This window comes from Nelumbo nucifera, chromosome 6 (genome assembly GCF_055504915.1).
Source record: "Nelumbo nucifera cultivar China Antique chromosome 6, China Antique-T2T, whole genome shotgun sequence".
Lineage (NCBI taxonomy): Eukaryota > Viridiplantae > Streptophyta > Magnoliopsida > Proteales > Nelumbonaceae > Nelumbo > Nelumbo nucifera.
In genome coordinates this window covers 5,151,149-5,177,040 of record NC_142654.1, presented here as the reverse complement: position 1 = coordinate 5,177,040, position 25,892 = coordinate 5,151,149, and the positions used below count along the sequence as shown (strand labels likewise).

At 43.9% G+C, this 25,892-nt stretch overlaps 1 pseudogene across 1 annotated transcript; it reads left to right on the top strand.

Annotated features, from left to right (window-relative positions):
* Positions 1-19,259: 19,259 nt before the first annotated feature.
* Positions 19,260-21,102, top strand: LOC104604399 (cationic peroxidase 1-like; annotated as a pseudogene). Its single transcript, XR_736400.2, has 4 exons — positions 19,260-19,358; positions 19,592-19,791; positions 19,928-20,096; positions 20,190-21,102. The product of XR_736400.2 is annotated as a cationic peroxidase 1-like (transcript).
* The last annotated feature ends 4,790 nt before the right edge of the window (positions 21,103-25,892 follow it).

Genomic DNA, 25,892 nt, shown 5'->3' with positions numbered 1-25,892 from the left:
ACTTCACTTCCGAAACACCAGGCCGACCAAACGTACCCGACACCAAGGACGTCCGTATCCAAGGGCGACGCACCTGACTGATTTGGGATCTGACGCCTGACAGCCGCATTTCAAACGGCTTCCTGCTACCGCCACCTGCAACCGTCGTCACTAGCCGCAGAGACGGCTCCGACAAAAGGAACAGTGGCGGTTCTGTCCGGCCAAAGGAAATGACATCCGAACTGGCAGGAGTTCAGAAGTAATCGTGACCGACCTGACGGAGGCCTGGAAGTGAGTGTGCGAGGTGGTTATAAAAGGCTTCTACCCCCCAGGAACGAGGTATGCTAACTTTCGCGCTATCTGGTTTATCTTGCCTTTGAAGGATTCTAACTTGAGCTTCGGAGCCCTTACGCCGGGTTCTCCCCGGAGCTTCTCTTCTCCTTCCGTTTTAGGTCCCTGTTACTCAGTTCGGAGGCAAGATCATCGACAGCTAAGACCGGCCAGATTGTGCACCATCAATTGGCGCCGTCTGTGGGAACGCTTCTAAAGGCCTCCCTCCAAAACTTTCATACCCTTTTCTTCTTCTCTGAAAAACTCAATACTCATGGCCTCATCCAGCAACGCCGGACGCGGCACAGAGACAAACACCACCGGAGAACAGCCCCAAGTTCCCGTGGTGTGTGTTGGGCAGTTCACCATCCCCCTCTCGGTGGATGGAATCCCCAATCTGACTACGCCACAAACAGTGGCGCCTGTAAGCCTACCTGCCGCAAACATCCCCCTCCCTCTTCCCATCGAGACTACCTTCACCGAACCAACCGCCGTCCCCCTGGCAGCTAGCCAAAATCGGTTGGACGACTTAATGCAGTGCATGCGGGCAATGCAAGCCCAGATGCAGCAGTTCCAGCAACACCAGCTTCACCAGCACCAAGTGTTGCACAACCTCTCCCAATACCTCTATCAACAGCAGTTCCCCCAACTGACACCGAACCAACCACTACTTCCACCTCGCCACCCTGCCCCGAAGCCAGACAAGGCCTCTCCGCAGGATGGGCGCCTCCACCAAGGGAAGGCCTCTAGGCCCCAGAATCCCCCAAACAGCCAGGCCTCGTCCCCAGGCCGGAGAGAAAGAAAAGTCATCCCCGCCTCGCGGCTCGCAGGCGGATCGGGAACCTCGCCCGCGAGATCGGCACCTCGGGGCTCCAAACCGGAGTCCCCACTAGTGGAAAACCGATTCGGCGCACTGGCAGCAGCGGACTACCAGCACTCCGGGCCCATCGAGCTCGGCAACACGGAGGCCAGCAGCGCCAGCACAAGGCCCACTTAGCAGCGAAGGCGCCGTCGAAGTCGACGAACCGCCACCCGCGTCCTATCCGAGCTCAGAGGCAAAGGCGAGACGAGCTCGGACGAGGTAGGAGTCGCCCCAATTCTCTCAGTTCCTTCCCCCCTCGCCTCAGAACTACTGGCAGTCCCCTTGCCCAGAGATTTCAAGCTCCCGCCCCTAGACAAGTATGACGGGTCCTTCGACCCCAACGACCACGTGGACGCTTTCCAGTCCCAAATGCACCTCGCCAGAGCCAGCGAATCATGCATGTGCGTGGCCTTCACCACCACCCTCAAGGGGGTAGCCCGCACTTGGTACAGGAACCTGGCCCCCGGATCAATAAAGTGTTGGGCTCAGTTCGTGCAGGTCTTCACTGCACACTTTGTCACCAGCAAACGGTGCCCCTGAGCAGAGAAAAGCATCTTCGGGGTAGTCCAGAGGGAAGGAGAACCCATACGGAGCTACATCAAGCGATTCAATGAGGCATGCTTACAGATACCGCGGTTAGACCCCGCGGTGCAGCTCGCCGCAGCAAAAAGAGGGGTGACGCACAAGGAGTTCAAATGGCACATGGTAGCCAACCAGCCCGCGATCGTGGCCGAGTTCCTCAAGCTCGCGGACAAGTTCATGAGAACGGAGGAGGAAATCAACCAGCGAACCGAGGGCGGAAATGAGAAAAGAAAGAGGGACGGCGAGCCCTCTAGCTCGGCCGACTGAAGAAACCCGGCCCGGGACCCAAAACCGAACCAGTCGTTCCGAGCTCCCCTGCCAGTTCGGACGGATTACACGCCCCTGAACACGAGGCGGACCGAGATCCTAATGACGATCAAGGACGCCCCATACGTGAAATGGCCACCTCGCCTAAAGGGAAATCCGAACGAAAGAAACAAGAATTTGTATTGTAGTTTCCAAACGGTCACAGTACCGAGCAGTGCAATAACCTCCGAGACGAGATAGAGGGGCTCATCTGTCGCGGATACTTAAGAAACTTTGTACAGCACAACAATAATAGCAATAAAGCGGATCAGCTGGGCGAACACTTAAAGGACGCCCCCGAAACTAGCAGTAGGCCTGCCGAACCGATGCAGCGACAGCCTCCGGCAGAAAGGCCAGTTCGGGAAACCATCCATGTAAATGTGGGAGGTTCAGTGGTAGCGGGATGCACATCAGCGGCAGCCCGGACCTCAGTTCGCGAAGCGGTCCTCGAGGAGCGGAACCCCCCGAAAAGGCTGAAGACCGAGGAGCCGATCCTCTTCACAGAAGACGACGCGCGGGGAGTTCGCTACCCTCACGACGACGCACTTGTCATTAAACTCAGGATCAGCGACTTCGAGGTTAGGCGCGTGCTCGTAGATTCAGGCAGCTCGACGGACATCCTCTTCAAGTCGGCGTTTGATCGGCTACAGCTGCCAAGGAGCGAACTAAAACCTGCAAGCATTCCCCTGGTGGGCTTCAGCGGGGAGGAAGTCAAGCCCCTTGGAAAAATAACGGTGCCCGTGGAAGTCGGCACGTGGCCTTGTGCGGTCAGAACTTCACATCGGTCGCACACCCATAGGCAAATGGCCAAACAGAAGTAATGAATAGAGCCATCCTCCGCAGACTGAAAGCGCGATTGGACCGAGCCAAAGGTTTGTGGGCAGACGAACTACCAAGTGTTCTATGGGCACACCGAACCACGGAAAAAACCGCCACAGGTGAGACCCCCTTTAACCTCACATACGGCACCGAGGCAGTAATCCCGGCAGAAATCGAAGTACCTACGTTGCGACTAGAAGCGTACGACGAACAAACAAACGAGGGCGAGTTACGCACCAACCTCGACCTACTGGACGAAGTGAGAGACTTCGCGCACATCTGAACTGCGGCCTACCAACAAAAGGTAACTCGGTATTATAACGCGCGAGTAAAAAAGAGGAACTTCCGCGTCGGCGACCTGGTTCTCCGTAAGGTCATGGTGCCCGAACACGGCGTAGGGAAACTTGGACCGAACTGGGAAGGCCCCTACAGAGTAAAGAAAGCACTCAGTGGGGGAGCATACGAGCTCGGAACCCTAGAAGGAAAACAAGTACCCCGAGCATGGAATGTTGCCAACTTAAGAAGGTACTGCCTATAGGCCACCAAGTACCCCGAAGCCATTTCATGACAGAAAACGAACTGAAGGACCGAAATGGTCAGTTCGGCAAAAAATATAGCTCAATGACAGGACAACCAGTACATGAACAAAAAGCCGTTTCATTTCAGAATAGATGTGTACATTCAAAAAAAAAATTAGTGTACATTTCATTTCACAAGCCAGGGGCTACTTCATCGTTATCAGAAGCCACTTCAACAACACCCGAAGGACCTGCCTCCCCCTCGGAGTCCGGTTCGGCATCCGCAGCATTAGCCATTTCTTGTGTAATGCGCAAAGTGGATATGGCGCTAGTGTCGAGCTTGGGGTACGTATTCCGGATCATCCACCGACTTAGCTTGAAACCCCTCCTGTAGGAGTCTACCATCAGATCATCGAAATCCGGCAAAGCAATGTAATCGCTGACAGCCTTCTTCTTCGCGTCTTCGATGCCTTGAGAGAAGATCTGAGTCCTCTCCATGATAACCTCCTGAAGATACTCGACCTGGTGCTCTAGGTCCAGCTTTATTTCCGCCATATGCTTCACCACCACTCCCATGGCCTCAGCATCCCTCTGAGACCTCGCCTGCCTAGACCGCACAAGGCGAGCAGCAGCCTCAGCAGCACGAGCATTCTCCTCAGCAGTCCGAGCAGCCTCCTCGGCAGCTCGCGCCTGCCTTGAGCATCTCTCCACCTGGTTCGCCAAGGCGTGAATGGAAGAGTTCACCTATCAAAGGAAAACGGGATCAAAGAAACGAATAAAAGAATAAAAGCCGAACTCTAAAGAAGTGAGCACTTACCACCATGGCATGAGTAACAGCACGGCAGGCCACTTGGTGCAGAGGGAGCTCGGTCCACGCCGCAACTTCCTCGGGAAACATCGCCTCCTTACTCCGTTGAAGAGCATGAACAGGCGACAACACGCTCCTGAAGTCCCCCGGGGCCTCCGAGCCCGACGGCCCAGCTCGCATATGGGCAGACTCGGAATAGGCGGGAGCCCCCGTGTGTGTGGTTTCGGCATAAGGAGCCCCCGCCGGCTCCTGCATAGGAGGAACCATCTCGGGCTCCTCTGCCGGATAATCCGGCACCTCGGGCTCCGCACCCTGAGATGGCTCGGCGCGAGCTCGCTTAGCCACCCGCTTTCTCCTCTTCATGCCCTGGAACAAGTGCCCACCTCGGGTCCCTCGAGAGTCCATCGTACCTACGAAAAGGAGTTCGGCATCAGTAAGACACGTAAAAGAAGAGCAAGACAGGATCACTAGGGAAAGAACCTACCCGAACAACTCAGGCCCGCAGCAATAAGTTTGGCCTCCGTCAGATACCATTGACAATCCAGCCCAAGCCGCGCCCATTGCCGGAGGCCCTTCGCCATCTCCTTATCAAGTGTGATGCCGGAATCAGGAGCGGCCATCCCCCAGCCGGTCTGAAACGGCCACCCCAGCGCACTTCTCACCCCGAAATAGTCCCGCTTCCACGCCGGGACCTTATTGGGGAGTCCGTGTAAGAGCTTGAAGCCCGGGCGAGGGGACAGGTAGTATGCCCGCCTACGCCCAGGAAGGGGACCCGCTTGCTTTTTCAGCATTAAAATGGAAGAGAAAATCTCCAGATCCAGAGGAAAGTTCTCGTCGCAAAATAAAGAGATCGTTCCCACTAAGTTCCTAATAGAGTTCGGGTGAAGCTGGCGGACCGTCACACCGAAGTGGTTTATGACCTCGACAAGAAGAGGGTGGAAGGGCAGTCGCAGCCCCGCGGCGAGCTGTTCCCGGAAAATCACGATCTCATCAGGACCGTGTTCCCAAGGGAAGCTGCCCGTAGGGATAAAGTAACCGTACTCCCCGGGCAAGTCATAGTAGTCTACGAGGGTTTGAAGTTCCTCAGGCGTCATAGTCGAAGGGCCGAACTGATCTACAACCCGGCCACGACGGGAGGTGGACGCCGACCTACCCGAAGCACCTCGGGCTGTAGGCCCGACCCCTTCCTCAGGACCTACATCGGGCTCACTTGAACTACCGGGGGACGCAAACTGGTTCGTAGAACCTACATCAGACCCGCTTGAACAGTCTGAACCCTCCAAACCAGACATCGGGAAACAGAACGGGATTCCAAAAGCACTCACCCGGGAAGAAGACTGAAGCAGACCATGAAAGCTCGAACTAGCAAGGAAACCTGGGACGCGAGCTGAAAAGCCTGGACGCGAGCTGAAACTTAGGCGCGAGCTCAAGATGTACAACAGTAGCAAGGATGCCCCCCCCCCCCCCCCCCCCCCCCCCGCGCGCTATTTATATCCACAGCGGCCGGAAAGCGATGGCCCAGATCGAAGCCAATCCAGCGGCCCACAGCCACGCTAAGCCGCACGTCTTCCAAGACCAATCAGCGCACGTCTTTCCGAAACTGACGGAGCGTTGCGCACGTCTTGTCAGAGGACAGGTGTCGGCACGCGTCTTCCCGAAACTGACGGGGTGTCGGCGCACGTCTCCTCGCAATAAAAGCGTCTGCAGCGCAACTCCCGAACAACTGCCGTTACGACTCCCAAACACGCGCCCTTTTTTGAAAATCAAATTAGAGCAAGCGCGCTCGGCACGAACCAAAACCCTCCTGCTACCTTGCAAACTCCCCGCGCCAAGACGGGACCGTTGTCGCAAGGAGTGGGGGGCAATTGATGAAGGGAAATTTGGCCCGACCTCGCGATCGCCCGACACGTGGCAAAGGCAAGCAGCTCGGGACAGTAGAGTGCCCGAAGCGAACATCGGAAGCAAGTCCAAGCTCACTACCGAGCCCGAACTCCAGACCGCTGTACTGAGTCCGAGCTCCCTGTTAAGGGTCCGAGCTCCCTAAGTAAGAACCCGAGCTCCTTGTTAAGAGCGAGCTCCCTGTTAAGGGTCCGAGCTCCCTAAGTAAGAACCCGAGCTCCCTACTAGGAGCCCGAGCTCCCTGTTAAGAGCGAGCTCCCTGTTAAGGGCCCGAGCTCCCTAAGTAAGAACCCGAGCTCCCTAAAGTCCGAGCTCCCTGTTAAGGGTCCGAGCTCACTAAGCAAGAACCCGAGCTCCCTATTAAGAGCAAGCTCCCTACTGGGAGTCCGAGCTCCCTATTAAGAGCGAGCTCCCTACTGAGAACCCGAGCTCCCTATTAAGAGCAAGCTCCCTACTGGGAGTCCGAGCTCCCTATTAAGAGCGAGCTCCCTACTGAGAACCCGAGCTCCTTGCAAGGAGCACGAACTATACTGGGCCCCAAGCCTCACAAAGCTGACCCGAGCTGGCCCAAGGCAGCTCGGAACACTCCAAACCGAACTCAAGACACCTCGCTCGCCACTCCAACACTTCACTTCCGAAACACCAGGCCGACCAAACGTACCCGACACCAAGGACGTCCATATCCAAGGGCGACGCACCTGATTGATTTGGGATCTGACGCCTGACAGCCGCATTTCAAACGGCTTCCTGCTACCGCCACCTGCAACCGTCGTCACTAGCCGCAGAGACGGCTCCGACAAAAGGAACAGTGGCGGTTATGTCCGGCCAGAGGAAATGACATCCGAACTGGCAGAAGTTCAGAAGTAATCATGACCGACCTGACGGAGGCCTGGAAGTGAGTGCGCGAGGTGGTTATAAAAGGCTTCTACCCCCTAGGAACGAGGTATGCTAACTTTCGCGCTATCTGGTTTATCTTGCCTTTGAAGGATTCTAACTTGAGCTTCGGAGCCCTTACGCCGGGTTCTCCCCGGAGCTTCTCTTCTCCTTCCGTTTAAGGTCCTTGTTACTCAGTTCAGAGGCAAGATCATCGATAGCTAAGACCGGCCAGATTGTGCACCATCACCTCTCCTCCCCCGACGGTCAGACGACTTTAAAAAAAAGAAAATCACACCCGTCTATAGAAGATTTGGGACCTGCAAATGAGAAAGACCGTGGAGAACAGGTTTGCAAAACCTGAAATAACGATGGCAAATTTGAAAGAGAATGAGGGATGGAACAGAGGAAAGGAATGAGGGTAATATTGGGTTTTAAAAATTTTAAAAGTCACATAATGTCACAGCAGTAGAGGTAGAGCTAGTAAATATCAGATAGGAATATTATAAGACAATAGTTAAACAGTAAGGTACTATTTGCCAATTAACCAAACGGTAGGGATAGTTTTAAGAATTTTCTTTTTTCTTAATACACCCCTTTACGTTTAATGATAAACTAGCAGAGGGCACGTCAATGTAAATTTGAATGGCAACTGGTTCAGCTGGGTCCCACCATTCTCCATTATTATGACACCAGGTCACACACAATCCCCCGCTCCCTCTCAAATACAGTGGTCCCATTGGTTTTTTGCTTAGAAAAATCAGTTTTAAAAACCCAATATAATGTCATGTAATATATATGTACTATTTTGTTTAATTTATATTTTTATTTCAATTTTTAATTTTTTTTTTTATTTTGACAAAAATAATGGGGCAAGGCGGTTTGATTAAAAACCGATTATTCTTATAGGTTAGCTAAAACCTAGTAGTGTGTGACACACATATTATACCAGTCACCTCGGCTATCATCAATTTTTTAGTTCAGTTTCTCAGTTTCGGTCAATTTCATGATTTTTTTCATCAACACCAGTACACTACGTCCCTCGCTTCACTTCTCTCTCTCTCTCCAAATTATTATATCATGTCCCATACAGCCCCCCTCCTGATCCACATGTTGCCTAAGCCTATGGGCGTTGCTTCAGTGGTAAAATTGAAAAAGGAGAGAGAGAGGAAAAAAGAAGAGTAAAAGACCCTCATTGGAGTTGGGTACATTGAATAATCACCATTGTGAGTACATTGAATAATCAATCACTCAATAATTTTTTTTTTTTACAGTTATCTTAGAAATTTGCATCTTACCTTTTTTTTTCATTTTGTAAGTTTCCTTCCATGGTGTCGTTTTTTCTTTTCATTCACTGTAAAAGTATTACTTGAAGTTATTTCCTGTAGTTTGTTGGATTTTCTGTTTTGCACGTAGCAAGGTGTGATTTGTTTTCCTTCAATCATGAAAATGAATAGAAATCAGAATCTTCTTCCAAACTTGAAGATGTTAATTTGTAGCAGCGCTTCTTATTCATGTCAATGGCAGGCTTGAGAAAAAATTCACATCCACAACATATTCCAATCATGTATTGAGAACATTTTCCACTGACAATTTTGGGAGATGTTTTCAATGCATGCTGAGATGTGCATGTGAGCCATCCTCTGTGGGGCTCAGATGTGATCTCCTTAATTGAGGAGGTGTGTCCTTCAAACTCGTTTCACTTATTGCATTTCATTAATAATATCTTCTAGAATGTTGATTGCATTGTCAAATCCAAGGATGAGGCATCCATTTGCATTTCAGTTGAGCAAAAATGAATATGGAGTTGCTTTGCTGAGCAACAAACATTGGTCACTATTAAGAGCCGAACAGAGGAGAAGAGAAGTAGGAGAAAAGAAGAGGAAGAGAGGAGAGAAGAGAAGAGAGATATTTGGAGTCTGCTATAGTGCCGCTATAGTGTTGGCGGTGCCATCTTATATTAATATATATAGGACGATCATAATTAGAAGGGAAATGACCCTTATGCCCCTACTTAAGTTACAACATAAAAAACAAAAGAAAAAACTACTTTAATTCGTCCAAATGAACCCTAACTCAGCAGAATACAAACATAATAAATAAGGTTAACATTTTAACACTCTCCCTCAAGTTGGGACATGTATGTCAATCATGCCCAACTAGTCACACAAATTATTATGCTGCATGTGTTGAAGGCCCTGGTGAAGATGTTTGCAAGTTGTTCCTCTGAACTAACATAAGGAGTGCACACTTCTCTACTCACAATGTTGATAGCAGCAATGTTGTTAGCAACAATATTGATAGCAGCCTTGTTGTTACAGAAGAGTGACATAGGTTTGTTAACGATACAACCCAACTCTCCTAATAAATTTTTTATCCACATCATTTCAGCAATTCCATGAGACATGGCTCTGTATTTTGCCCCAGCACTAGATCTAGCCACCACACTTTGCTTCTTACTTTTCCAGGTGACTAGGTTTCCTCACACAAAGGTACAATACCCACTAGTAGATTTTCTGTCATTGATTGCCCTTGCCCAATCAGCATCTGTATACATCTCCACTTTCAAATGCCCATGTTTCTAGAAAAGCAAACCAACTCTTGGGAACTTCTTGAGGTATCTAAGGATTCTTTCTGCAGCTTCAAAGTGAGTTGTCTTAGGATTATGTATGAATTGACTAAGAACACTCATTGCATAGGCAATATCAGGTCTGGTCATAGACAAATATAAGAGTCTCCCTACAAGTCTTTAGAACTTCTTTACATATTTCAAACACTCCCCCTAACTGTCTCCTAGCTGATGGTTGGGTTCAATGGGTGAATCAATTGGTTTCACTGCCGACTTGCCTGTATCCTCTAATAGATCTAGTACATATTTTCTTTGGGAAATAAAGATGCCCCTTTTTGAATCCCATCTGTTGCACTGCTAAATGAAACCTACTAAACCAGGCCTGAGGTGATTGTTTCAACTCATATAAAGATTTTTTTTAACTTGCACACCTTCTGCTCACTACATTTGGCACAGAAACCTGGATGTTAGTTATGTAAACCTCTTCCTCTAGGTCACCATTCAAGAATGCATTCTTGATATCCAACTGATGAAGTTCCCAATCAAGGTTAGCTGCCAGTGAGAGGAGGATTCTGATTGAATTCATCTTGGCTACTAGAGCAAAGATCTTTGCATAGTCTACTCCATACACTTGTATAAACTCTTTGGCCACCAATCTAGCTTCGTATCTTTCTACTGAACCATTAGCTCTATGTTTTACTATGAATACCAAATCCGCTAACTCCCAGGTGTCATTTTTGTGTAAGGCATTAATTTCTTCCTTCGTTGCATCTGTCCATTCATGTTTGGATAAAGCTTCTGCCACATTCTTAGGAACAAAGACACTGTCAATAGAGGAAAGGAATGCACAGTATGAAGATGAAATATGATCATAGAACACAAAGTGAGAGATAGGATGATTAGTAGTACAAGACCTAACACCCTTTCTCTTAGCAATAGGAACATCAAGATCATTAACAACAGGAGGATCAATGTTAAGAGATTCAGGCATATCAATGGGAACAAGTGTACCTTCCTGGTGAGGAGGATCTACCTCTGGAAAGTCCGATGATATTGGTTGCATAGTTATAGGTTCCACGGCTCTTGAACTTTGCTAGCTCTTATGACGGCAAAGAAAGACCTGAAATGGAGAAGGATCGGGAAGAGGAGGTAGTTGAACCTGAGTGTATTTCTCCTCAACCCTACTCTCCCCCTAAGGAGAAACCAAGAATAAGGGTTGACTCTCAAAGAATGATATATCCATGGAGACATAGTACTTGCGTAAAGTATGATCATAGCAACGGTAACCCTTTTGACATAACGGATAACTAAGAAACGCATTGGAATAGGAACAAGTCACGAGCGAAGCAATAACACCCAAAGACACGCATTGGAATGGGGGACAACGGAGCTGTAGGAAACAAGAATTTATGTGGGGCCTTATACTCTAGTAATCGAGATGGCATACGGTTGATGATATATGCAGCACACATAACAACATCCATATAAAAACGTTTCGGAACATTCATATGAAGTAATAAACCACGAGCTACCTCAAGTAGATGACAATTTTTCCTTTCAGCAACATCGTTTTGTTGAGGTGTCCTAGCACAAGAGCTTCGATGAAGAGATTCACATGAAGCAAAGAACTCCATGAGATCACTATGGAAGTATTATTTTGCATTGTCTGACTGGAAAAATGTGAATTTTAGTTTGAAATTGAGTGAAAACCATTCGTTGAAAGTTTTTCACAGTCTTTGGCACTTCATCTCTAAATCGCATAAGATACACCCAAGTATATCTAGAGTAGTCATCGATCAAAGTAATGAAATATTTATATCTAGTCTCAGTTGGTAGAGAAATAGGGCCCCAAACATCAGAATAGGCAATATGAAAAGGAAATTCAGATCTTTTATTTCTTAAAGGAAATGAATTTCAACAATGTTTGATCAATTGGCATGTATGACACTGCAATTTACTAACAAAGACTTAAACAACTCAAGAAACATAAATTTTAAAGGTTCAAACGAAAGGTGACCAAGACGATTATGCCAGAAGTAGGCATGACTCTCACTAGAAGAACTTAAAGACTCTATAGCCATAAGACCAGCTTTATTCTCTAACACGTAGAGGCCATCTACCATGCTTCCTCTACCAATCATCTTCCCTAAGATCAAATCATGAAATACACACAAAGAAGGAAAGAAGGTCATCGAACAATTTAAGGAATGAGTAATACTGCTAATGGAAAGTAAATCGATAGGTAATTTAGGAACATGCAACACATTAGAGAGGGTAAGACCAAGAGGAAGGGAGATGGTTCCTTGACCGGCTATGGTGGAATAAGACCCATCAACCAGTCTCACCTTATTTCTCCTAGAGATAACACATGGAAGGCAGTGGAAGTATTACCTAATGTAGACGCAAAGGAGGTAGGAGTAGGGCCACAATCCACCTGGCGAAGTATCCTACTATATAATTCTAAGTGGTCACGAAAGGAGTTGATGATCTCTTCCTTGGGGTCAGAATCAAAGTGTCGCTCTTGGGGTACCATGGGACTAGTCTCTTGAGATGCCACATTTGCTGAGTTATATTTCTTCTAACTCTATTAGGTTGGTTTCTTACTTGGATCAGACTTCTTACTCAATTCCTGAGCCCATTTCGGCTTGCCATGAATATCCCAACATGTGTCTCTAGTGTGCCTGGACTTTTGACAGTGAGTGCACCAAAGTTTGTCTTTGTCATCCACTCTCTTTTGTGAATCTCCCTTTTTAAAAGAACCTCCAACATTTTAACTTGTACCCCCTCGGACAGCTAGTGCAATTGGTTCCCCTTCTGTACAATTCATCACACTTCTTCTGCTTTCTTTAGGAACTAGGGCATAAACTTCTTCTATTGAAGGTAGGTCCTTACTTCCTAAGATTTGTACCCTCATGGATTCATATGTAGGATTCAACCCCAAAAGAAAGACAAATACCCGTTGCTGGAAAACAAGTGATTTGTAGGCCTTTGCATCCTCATCGCACTTCTAATTCACATTTTGATAATGATCTAGTTCCTTCCAAATTGATGTCAAGTCTGAATAGTACACCGTGAGACTCCTCTCCCCTTGCTTGCAAGTGGAGGATTATGCTTTTAATTGATATATCTTTGCATAGTGTTTTTGTTCTGAATAGGTAGATTTTGCTTGATCCCATATTTCACAAGCTGTTTCAGCCCACATAAAGGTCTTCCGTACTTGCGGCAGCATGGAAACCAAGAGCCATAACATCACCATGCTATTTTTTTGGTCCCATCTATCATGTTCAGTACTACCAATTTTTGGTTCCTTGATTTTACCATTAATATACCCAATTTTTCCTCTAGCAGTAATATGAAGTTTAATTCCTCTAGACTATTCAAGATAGTTTAGTCCATCAAAGGGGATTACAGCTGTAGGGAAACTCATATCCATCCCTCCACTCATTCCATTTTGACCTCTTGAAATTCCTGAACTTGTAGAATTCTCAGAGGACATGATTCAAACACCTTTCAAACCTTACACACACCTTATGATCCCTCCTATCACCAAACAAACAGTCCTAGAAACACTAAGGATGAAACCCACATGCACACATTACAATTTGGACACAATCTAACCACAAACCAGCCTACATTGTCCAAAAAAGGCAAGATTTTAGGGTGATCTCAAAGCTGATTTGACCTAGCAATCACACTCCGCCAACTTCCAGACACCCCAAACACATCAACTGCTAGGAGGGGTCATAAACCAGTATGGTTTCACCACAAGGGTTAAAAGATCAAGTCATCCACGACCTACAGATCTTAATTCTCAAACATGGGATCACATGATCCATAAAAAAAAGAGGTTCGAACCTTACAACTTCTTAGAAAACATTCAACAATCTGGAGTCATATAGTTTCTTCTTGGTACACGACCAAGGAAAAGGGAAAAAACACTAAAAAAAATCTGTACCAATCGTAGGTCCGCACTTTTTTTATCTCAGTTGAAGAAGACAGCAGGTTAAAGCTTGTTCGATCTGCTCATAGGCCTAGCAGAACCGCTCTAATACCATATTAACAGCCAGACAGAGGAGAAGAGGAAGAGAGGAGAGAAGAGAGAAGAGAGGAGAGAAGATAAGATAAGAGAGAGATTTGGAGTTTGCTACAGTGCTGCTACAGTGTTGGCGGTGCCAGATTATATTAATATATATAGGGCGACCATATTTAGAAGAGAAAGGACCCTTATGCCCCTACTTAAGTTATAGCATAAAAAACAAAATAAAAAACTGCTTTAATTTGTCCAAACATACCCTAACTCAACAGAATACAAACATAATAAATAAAGTTAACATTCCAACAATCACATTCATTTGCACATAACACCACAACCACGAATTGGGAACATCATCCCCATGAATCATGTTGAATAGTACAAGAGGTATTTCGGATATGTGGCTGCAGATGTGCATATACAATGCTTTATGGTCAACAGATTTAAGTTCAACAAAAAAAAGTAGACCAATGAGGCAATGATAACTTTAGAGGTGAATGTTGGTAAGTATATGAAACATGAAATAATGAAAAATAAAGAGACCATATGATGTCATTAATACTAGTCGAGGCCCCTGTGTGGCAAGGGTATGAGAAGATAAAGTAGAACTCAAATAAATAATTTTAGGGAGAATGATGGTTCAGCCGAGGGTCAGAATTCATAGGCACAAAGTACAGTTGGGGTAGGTGTAAGCTTAGAATTGATGCCAATTTACTCATGGGCGGGCATTGGTACATAGGGTGGGGGTAATTGACTTTTTGAAATGTTATAGATGTGCAGTGGAAATCAGATTTCTACAATGGGCATATCCGTACTTCTCTAGTAATTTTATGAGTTCATTACTTAAATGTGAGTTTGGCTTCGGTCAGTGCAATTAAAGCCCATTTGAACAATATTTATAGCCTTGCATTGGGAAAATCTCCATAATTATGTGCTTTGTTTCATGGGAAGAAATTCCCAATGTAAGGTTGGAAGAGGTTGTTCGAACAGTGTGAGCAATGTTGCCCTTATAACTAAAAACCAAAACCCATATGAGCTTTTGGTAACAATATTCTAAAACATGTTTGTATTTTTATCTCATTTTTGTTTCCTTGAGCACTACATTCATATTTTTGGCCAACTCTACTGCTAAAATACATTGAATTAAGGGACTTATAGAAAACCTTTTTGATGGGATCATAGAAAAACTTGGAGACAACTAAAGCATCTATTATGCGAAGTACTGATAGACTACTAGAACTGGGGTTCTCTAATGTGGGTTCGACTTGCAATAAAAGGTTTTTACAACCCGTTGTATGGGCTCCTTGTCTAGAATGGATGATTGAACTACTAAAATTTTTCACAACAATAAAATATCGAAGGTCAAGACTCAAGAAATCAAGTGAAAACCATTTAAAGGAAGAGAAAATGAAGAGATTAAAGGTTTTGAGGAAGAGGGTAAGTGTGACTTGTGAGATTTGTTGATTTCATCGATGAGGAGGTTGATGGCTTCGTCTTCAGCATCTTCTAAATGGCTCAAGAAAAAGAGAATCTCTTCCAGGGCATCGATTTGTAGGGTATAGCTTCTAATCTTGAACTTCCTTTGGGCCTTCTTCCTCGTTCCTGCTCCCATCTTCTTCGCCCTGCTTAATCTAATACTCTTTCTTGCTCTCATCTTCTTCGATGGGTCGAGTCTAGTTCGGGACTCAGGGTGGCAATTATATTTTTCAACTCCTTGACACTCTTCCCTCTCTCTCTCCCTCCCTCCCTCCCTCCCTCATTCCCCTTCTTTCCTTCCCTATTCTGCCACTCTTCTTCTTCTTCTTCTTCTTCTTCTTCTTTGGTTCCATCCACTTCTGTTATCGCCAAGATAGCAGTGGCAGTTCCTCTCTCCCCACACTCTCTACCCCCCTCTCTCTTCCCACTCACTTTTCCTACTCTCTACCCACGATGAATTGGAGCCACACACCTCTATTATGAATTGAGAGATGTGCGGCTGCAATTCATAGCGGGTAGAGAGTGGGTAAGAAAAGTTAGCAGGAAATCTGGCTCCTCTCTTCCACCCCATTTATGAGATTGGGTCCCATACAACCCTCTCTATCTCTCTCTCTCTCTCTTAACATTGGGCCTTGCCATGCCCCACTCAACCCCCTATCTCTCCCTTGACACTAGGCCCATTGCATCCAACAAACAACCCCCTATCTCTCTCTTGACACTAGGCCCATTGCGTCCAACATACAACCCCCTATCTGTTGACATTAAACTTAACCATATCCCACATATGTCTGTCAATGATACCTGAAATCCAAGGCCCGATCTAACATCCAATTTAATTATCTTAGATTCAAATGATGTAATTACGTAATTGGATTGGATTTGGGTGTTATAGTCTACATCTGATTAATAATCAGATCAGATTCGGATTTGATCCACTTAGAATCTGAATCTGATTATATTGTAATATTTATTAATTTTAATATATAAATTTTATATAATAATATATTTAAAATTATAAAAATGTATTCTATATATTATATTATATATGAATATATATATAATAAATTTAGTATGTTATATTTATATTAATTTATTATATATAAATTAAAAAAAATGCATTTTTAATTTTCTTAGTATTTTAGAAATTTTAAAATGGAATCGGATTAAATCCAAATCCGATCTGAGTATATTAGAATCCGAATTCAAATTTGAGTCTTTAAATCCGATAGATTTCAAATCGGATTTGGATGTGGGTTCCCAATAATCAGATTGGATGCTAGAAAATGAATTTCGAATCTGTATGTACATATATAGTTTGATTTCGTAAGAGGTGACCTCTATATGGAATACGTTAGTATGCACTTTAACTAAAATGTCTTCCTTTCTTTTAAAATTACAAAAGCTCTAAAAAACAGAAAAAGCATATTTTCTATTTTATAAAAATAACTTTTCAAATATTAAAGATTAGTTATATCAAATGTCACCTCCTTTTCTTAAGAAATAAGGAAAACAAGGAAAATTGACTACATGGTATCCTTGTTGATGAGGCTCATCCACGTGGTGCCATGTGTTCCTGTATGGAACGCTCATGGAACTTGCCAATGACCTTGACCAACCTAGACAACTGACCCGTCCAACCAATTTTACCTGGACACCTTCAACACACTTAGACCTTGCTAATGACAACCACAAAACAGTTGGACCAAACCTGACAGCCATCTCCTAGTAGAAGTAGAGAATTCCTTGGCGAGCATAACGCCTCCTTTATCAATCATTAAGTGAAACATTCCCAAGAAAAGGTATGCATAATATAGCCCTCCTCCACCCTCCACCTCATTTCTTTTGCTTTCCTCGCCGGTTAGCCTCTTCTGCTTGGTCGACGATCTTTTGCTCATTTATTGACCTAAGCATCAGAGAGTTCTCGTCTAATTCTCGATCTCATCCCTCCTTTATTGTTGCCTGATTATGGAATACAGTACATTAGCAATTCAGAAGGAGAGAATAGATAATAATGAATTTCAATATCAAAAGAGAAACAAATTTGCACCTTGAAATCTCTCCAATGGAACCATCCTTGATTGAATACTGGTTTCTTTTGATCTGAAGTCTGAACTAGCATACATTAGTATCAGCAGAACCATTGAAATTTTGAACTTAATCCATCTGTTATTGGTTTTCCTTCACCCAAAGCAGCTAATGGCATTAGTATGAACAGGACTTCTGAAGTCTAAAACTTATAGTAGTTCCGTTTTCCCACTTGTTACTAGAGTATGAGCTGTAGGATTATTACTTTCAGCAGAACGGGAATTGGATTTGGGAAATTTTAGCATTAATGAAACGTAATATTGAAAACAAAAGTGGAAACAGGGGATGGAAACGGCAGAAATGGCCAATAGCTTCCAAAATTTTTAAAAATAAGAGGGGAAATATTAGAAGAAAATACTAATAGAAAAGGTAGAAACCAAATAACAGGTCTCAAGTCTCCTATCTTTCCTTTTGGAATAGGCTACCCCTACACATACTGAAGTTAAACCTTATTAGTTCTGGGATGTTGGTGATTTCAAGTGATAGATGTAGATCCATTTAAGAAGCCAGAGGCTCCATCAAGCAGCCTTTTTTTTTTCATTTTCTGTAATCTGAATCTCTTCCAACTTGCAATTCACTAATGAAGTAATTTGAGAAGATGGCATTTAAAATTGTTATAAGCCCATTTTACTTTTTTCTTGTTTGGATTGGACCCCGTCCAGTCCAAAATCAATTTGGACGGGTTGGATGGACCAGCAAGACATATTGGATTGGATCAATCCAGTCCAAAATATTTATTAGATTGAATTGGACCTGGTCTGTCCATAACAAATTTATATTGGATTGGGTTGGATTAAGCCAATATCTAATCCATTGATATAAGATAAGAATATATGTGTTAATGGATCAGGTTTGAGTTGAAACCAATCTAAATCAAAATGAATTTGAACAGATCGAACGGTCCAGACATTGAATTGAACCGGTCCAAATTGATTCAAAACATTCACTGGATTGGATTGGACCTGGTCCATTTATAATGGACTCACATTGGACTGGATCGGATTGGACCAAATCCAGTCCAATTGACACCCCTCACATTTATAATAATGTTATTGTATATTATATCATTGATAATGTCACTATCAATATACATGATTGATTAAAAATCACAACCATAAATTGTTTAAACTTCGTTTTCAATAATAATAATAATTATAATAGTTCAAAACTTATTATTATAATTTAATTTTATAAACTTTACTGTTTATAATAACAATCAAATTCAAATTCAACTTTTGAAATTAAATAAATGTTATTATGACATGGAACCCAAGCTAGATTGCCACATCACAGGAAAAGGATAGGGAAAAACATGATGCTGAGTTGGCGTGGGAATCTGTCTTATAATTTCAAAAGTTGAATTTGATTGTTATTATAGGTATGGGCTGGCCTAGGATTTAGGTTTCTGCAATGGGCCTGTCCATACTTTTCCCTTTATTTTAAGGCAAGTCTAGTTCCACCAAGGTCAACAAAGGCCAATTCTCCAACATACCCTAGGCCTAGAGGTGTAAATCGAGTTGTATTGGGCCGACACGGTATGGCTCGTGTGCGGGTTGTGTCGTGCTGGCTCACGGGCTGAACCGGGCCGTCCTTCCCTCCCTTGGGATACTTTGGGGGCTTGGCCCGACACAGCCCATAGCCCAAGCCCGTGTTGTATCGGGGATCGAGCCAAGCCATATTTTTTAAAAATTTTGAAAAAATAATGAAATTTTTAACATAAATTAAAAAAATAAAAATTAGAAAAGATATTTAAATTTTATTTTATATGAATTTCGAAAGTATACAATTGTTTATATATGCAATAATAAAATGAAGGGAAAATTCCTGATAGGTACCCTATACTTTAGGTCGACTGCCAATTTAGTACTTGAACTTTAAAATGCGACAATCTATTACCCAAACTTTCAGAATGCGACAATCTAGTACCTATCATCAATGGGCCGTCAGTTATGTATATCACGTGACCTCATGTGTGATTTAAGACTTTTGAAAATGCCAAAATTACCCTTAAAAATGAAACCAAGCCAAAATTACCGTTAATGTTCATCTTTCTTTCTCAAAAAAATGAAACAGAGCGCAAGCCAAGCTCTTTAATTACACCATTTTTCCAGACACGAAGGATGTGCTCGTCCTTACACTGGGCATGGCCTCTGGCAGCTATCGTCGTCGGATGGGGGCCTCATTGCTCCGTCTCCATTTTTCATGACTGCTTTGTTACGGCAAGTAATCACTCCTATTCACCAAGCTAGCTTGCCTAATTCTGTATTGCTTGCTGACAGATGAGACGAAGTTGGCCATAGCTAGAGTTTGCATGTAGCTTTCATTTCAATTTATATATTTAGACCTGTTTTTTTTTTCATGTGTTTAATAATGATCTTGTCATCTTTGAAGAATATATATTATATAACATTGATGATGACAATTGACAAACAATACTCTATGTATTGAACAGGGCTGTGATGCATCTCTTCTTTTGGATGACAATTCCACTATTGGCTTCCAAGGGAGAAGACCGTTGTTCCCAACAATAACTCTGTGAGAGGATTTGAAGTGATCGACGCCATTAAAACTAAACTGGAAACTACTGAGTGCCCGGGAGTTGTTTCTTGTGCAGACATTCTAGCAGTAGCTGCTCGCGACGCCGTCGTTGCTGTAAGCAAAAGCTGCAATTAAAACTTCATTTCACCATAGAAATTCTTCGAATATCTTTTAATTTATAGCAATGTTTGGCGGTTTTCTTTAGTATAGATTCTGACACTTTGTTTTCTTTGCAACGTAATTATCCCAGTTGGGTGGCACTTCATGGACAGTGCAGTTAGGGAGAAGAGATTCCACAAGTGCAAATTTTGCTCTGGCTGACAATGGTGGCCTCCCGTTTTTTGACTCGGATCTCAGTACCCTCATAAAAAACTTTACAGACAAGGGGTTTACTGAAACTGAATTCGTGTCTCTATCAGGTAGCTAGAGCTCCAGAACCAGAATTAATGGCGTTGTTTCTAACTACATGTTTGATGATCTGATTAACTGTTGTCTTCTTTTTGTTTTTGAAGGAGCTCATTCAGTTGGTCTGGCCAAGTGCTCCACCTTAAGAAGTCGTATTGACAACGACGCCAATATAGACTCCACATTTTATGGATTCCTAAAATCCACCTGTGATAAGGAAGGTGCTGACTTCTTCCATAAATCTTGACAACACAACTGATACAACGTTCGATAATGCTTATTTCACCAACTTGTTGAACAACAAGGGTCTGCTGCACTCAGACCAAGAGCTCTTCAGTGGTGGCTCGACTGACGCTCAAGTTAGAGCTTACAACACCAAGTCTGCAGCTTTCTTTTCCGATTTTGGAAACGCCATGATCAAGATGGGGAGCCTTGACGTATTGACTGGAACTGTTCACCATCTCCTCATCGTCTTCAGTCAGGAATACCCCCAGCGTCGAATTCGCCACCGAGTTACGGAACAAGTACGTGCCTATCAATCTCCACCTTGGTTCTTCTCCAGTGCTCCCTCCCCTGGTTGTCCCTCACCAACAAACTGCAAAATCTTGGGTGTTGTATCATGAATCATGATGGAGCTCTTGACTTGTTCTTTCAAGTAGTTAACATCGATGGGGTTCTTTAAGCCCAGCAAGCAGTTGATCACCTGATCCATTCCTGGCCGCAGGAAAAACTGCCAAGCTTTGCAAAGGCAGTCTTATAGCCGGCCATCGATTTTGATATAGTACATTGATCGCTCATTTTGGAAGCACCAAGTTTTGGATTCATTTGATAAAGAAAATTAGATGAAAATTAAGGGGCATTTGTGTCTTTTCCCATAACACTTAATACACCAGATACTAGATTGTCACAAAATAAAAATTTGGATACTAGATTATGCATTTTAAAGTTTAGGTACTAAATTGACATTCGGCCTAAAAGTACAGAATACCTATCGGATGGCAAGTGGCAAGACCACCTATACCTAGGCCCTTGAACCAACATAGTTCCATTCGATTTTGGGTAGAATTAACCCATTCGTTCATCCCTAATGATGATAAATTATTTTGGTAGGGACTCAAACAATGATGATGATGATTCAAGAAGGGAAAAACGTTTATAAAAGGGGCAGCCTTCACCCCCACCTATCCTTTCACTGCCCATGTCAGTTTTTTTCCCTTTCTTTTTTTTTTTTTTTGAAATTTTTATGACTGTGAAAATGTTAATTAATTTTGTATAATGAAAGTAAAACTGAAATTTATTATATTTGAGTTTGAAAAATGCTTGGATGAAACTATGTACTACACATTGCACATTACAGAGTAGGGTGCACTAAGGCTCAATGGCCATAACATGGAAAGTAGGGCTCAATGGGTTGGGTCCGACCCGACAGACCTGACATGCGGAGGAATGTAGTAGCTAATTATGTGCCATGCCTCTTTCCTTCTGAAAAAAGTTTTGTAAGTTTTGATGAGGTGGTTATAACATTCACCATAAATCAGACAGTTTTCCAATGAGAAAAATCTATGATGCGGGAAAGACATGGTATTAGATGGGTTTTGATTAATCAAAAGCTTAAAACTCATTCATAAATTTTGATAAATAATATATGATTAATTATCATATTTATGATATTAATTGATTGATTAGAGATTTTTCATATATCATATCTTTATGATGTCATAGTCGAAACCCTTTCTAATAATGATGGTGAAAATACAGTTTTTTTTTCTTACAACTTTGAGGTGTTTTAAACCCTAATAAAACCCAATGCAAGAATACTTTCACAATTTTGGGAAGATTATCATATGAGGCTCAACCCATTATGGAAAATATTTTGGCTGTCCACATTGGACAGCATGGAGTGTCAATAGGGCTCCTCCCTGCATCCAACACCGGTAGGTCCGATACTGTTAAAAAGAGTTGTGTGAACTAATATACAACATATCATGTGGGAGGGAAGGATCATATTGACAGCCCAAGCTGTTGAATGTAGATAGCCATATTTTTTTCTCCTTACGGGGGGGTTTCGCCTAACGCCTATTATCTTTACTGATGTAGCATGATGTCATATTTGTATTTGTTTTCAAAAATGAAAGGAAAATGCTAGCATGTGGGAGTAATTTCATCTTATATGATATGAGAATGAACTATGACTCCAAGTCTCATTTTGTAATTGTAGCTCCAAGTCTCATTTTGTAATTGCAGCTCCTATGAAATGAGAGAGAGATGAACAGTGCTCCGACATACTAGTATAACCCTAAAAGCTTTGGTTCCAACCTCATGATCGAAAACAGTCAAAAGCTTTGTTTCCAATGTGCACCATTGCTTTAAAAAAGATCAATAATTGTACCATGTGAGTTCTCCATCAGTCTATTTGGGCCTACCTTAGAAAATGGGGGATATTGAGGAGTTCGGCTTCCGTCAGGGTAACATTCATTCGAGCAGTCTTTACAGTCTTACATTAAGAATATTTCCATATTTATGTACTTTATTTTATGGGAAAATATTCTTGATATAAAATTGCAAGAGACTGTTGAGACGGTATGAATACGGGCTTTCCCTGACTGAAGCTGATCTCGATGTTGAGTCTTTTTTCTGGACAGAACCTCAAACAAAATGAAGAGCTGGCAAAAAATTACAACACCAGTTTTGGTGGGGTTTGGGTTTTAAAGACACATGCTTTCAATAGTGCCCTACTTGGCCTAGTTAGCTTTGACAGTTTATATTCAATAAAAATACCTATGACCCAAAGTCATCATCATGTAATAAGCCTTATCCCCCACTATATGCGCTGGGCTACATGAATCATGTTTCGCCATTCTTCTATATTTAGTGCTATAACCATAGCTAAATTATTGGTACCTGTGGGCTACATGAATCTTGGGGTGGACAGTTGGGACAAAGTGGACATTTGGATGGATGCAAGAATCCATGATGGGTTCCAGGTTATGGACCCAAGCCCACATCCCCCTCATGAGCCTAAATGGGTTAAGGAGGTGGCAAATCAAGTCAGAAGATGAAGATGAAATTCAGCCATGATTGATGATCTCTTGCCAAAAACAGCTAGCTAGGATATGATATTCTTGTTTGGATATCCTAATTCCCAAGGGATTCTTCTCTGAATGTAAAATCGACATTTGCCAAATCCATGGTACTGGCTTTCGGAAGGGCAGTGGATACTGGATAGAGAGCTATTGTCCCTAGTTAATATTGGAGAATTCCCTTGGTCCATTCCTGTTGATCCCTAGCTTCATTTGGAAATGCCCTTGTAATGCCATTGTAGTAATGAAAATCTATACAAAAGAAAGGTCCAAACTTCAAAGTCTCTTCCAAATATTCCTCCTAAGAATCAGGGAAAAATGTCCTCTAGCTCATGACAAGAGAGAGAGAGAGATTTGCCCCCATCTTCCAAAGGCTAATTCAATATTTGTCCTTTTCTCCAACTCTACTCTTTTCTCCTCAATTTCATTCTTTTATTTTCATTTTTGAATGGTGGGTGATGAGAGCAGATTTGACCCTTTAATGAAATTGTGACACGTGGCACCTTGTGACAATTAGGCGATACCCAGGCAACAACTTACCAAGTCGGTGTCCCACTAGGGCATCGACCTGGCCGATTTGGCCGGCTTGGCGCGGCCTGCGCGACCTGGCCGACCTGGATCAGCCTGGCACATGATCCGACCTGGCTGACCTGACAACCCATAAGACGCCCACCGATGAACCATAATGGCATACCCCGCAAGCTCGGTAGCTCAGCAAGGAACTCGCCAAGGAGCTTGGTAGCTCACCAAAGAGCTCGACAAGGAGCTAGGCAGCTCTCCAAGGAGCTCGCCACCAAGGAGCCAGGCAGCTCGGCAAAGCTCGCCACAAGCAGCTCAGCATAGCTCCCCCGGGCAGCTCGCCATTTGTAGGGTAGCTCGGTACAGAAGAGTAGTTTGGCGTATCGTAGGAAGATCTCCTGCCTGACAACCTGGCCCAGACACCGACCCACCGACTGACACAAGCGCCGACCTGCCGACCTGACAACTTGGCCCAGGCGCCAACCTGGCCGCCTGACACAAGCGCCAGCCTGACAACCTTGAGGAGTTCACCACCGTATCCCGGTTCTGACGGGATATGACGAGTCTTACTGTTTGAAGGCTTTTCACCAACCTAACCCGCGAGGACACCACTATATAAGGACTCCGACCCCCAAAGCCAAGAGGAGGGAAAAAAGGATGGTAACCCCTACTCTCTAGCTCTCTCATTTCCCTCCAAGCTCTCTGTAATCAGAATGCTAACTTAGGCATCGTAGAGTCCCCGCCGGGAAAATACCCCCAGGTCCTCTGATTTAGTTCTCGCATGTCCCTCAGCTCCCGCCGCCTACAAAGGAGAGGAAATCACTTCATGCAGAGGGTAGTCGGATTGCGCTGCACCAGGGAGCTCCACCATCCTCTGAGTTGTAGGCCGCCTAGGAGCAGGTCAAATGACGAGTCCACCAGGCAGTTCGCCACCAGGGAGCTCGCCACCAAGCAGTTCGCCACCAGGCAGTTCACCACCAAGTAGCTCTCTACCAGGGAGCTCGCCACCAGGCAGTTCACCACCAGGGAGTTCACCACTAAGCAGTTCGCCACCAGGGAGCTCGCCACCAGGCAGTTCTCCACCATGGAGTTCGCCACCAAGCAGTTCGTCACCAAGTAACTCTCCACCAGGGAGCTCGCCACTAGGCAATTCTCCACCAGGGAGTTCGCCACTAAGTAGCTCATCACCAAAGCACGTCTCCACCGGGTCAAATAACGAGGTACTTAGCCAAAAAAATTTATACATCACAAAAAAAAGGTACGTAACCAAAAACGATTACATCAGTGGGGACAATGTTGTATTGGACGGAGGATGCTTATGTTTATATAGATGGCTGCCACTCTCACAAGAGCACATGTATATAAAGTCATGAACGTGCCTTCAAAAATTTTTGGACACAGATTTGTAATGTCAGAAATGACACAAACAGTACTTCAGTTTTTTTTTTCTTTTTTTTTCGTGTTTATTGGGTTTATGGGGCTACACAATGGGACAAAGCCCATCCCTCATATCCATAACTCCCTCAACCCTGGTGGCAGCGAGATTAGATCCCAAGTCTCTGCTAGAACAAGCCAGAGGCCCAATTAACAACTGAACCACCATTATTTGATAATAATTCAGGGTGTGGGGGTATTGCACAGTTTGATTGCACGTCGGTCAGGTTTGAGCTTGACCATCACTAACAAAGGTTTGGTCTGAAAATTGGCCGAGTTTCAACGACTCAGGTCAGTCACCGACATCGGTTTCTATTTCTATTGGAAGATGAAACTCCCACCTGGTTTGACAAAGACGAACTCAAACCTATGAAGGGTTTTAAGAGAGCTAAGTTGGTTAATCATGCTTTTGTAAATTGGCCTGACAAGTGACAATTCTTATCATAGGAACGACATTCTTTATGGGCCCTTGTGTTGAGGTCTAAATATGGTAGAATCCGTTCAGGCCCAGACCAAGCTTTCACTTGTTATAAGGGCTATAGCAGTATAGCTTATAAATTTCTTTTATATCATATATATTATAACTATGATATTATAAATACAAATACAACCCCATTGTATATTGTATTTCTAAATCTTGCATTTACACAGTATATATTTATATTTGTACTCTTCCTAAACTAAGCCTAATGAACATGTCAATAGAGTTCCTTGCTTTTGAGATGAAGTGACGTTATGGTGGGGCCACACCTATATATCAACGGCCCTGATTGTTGG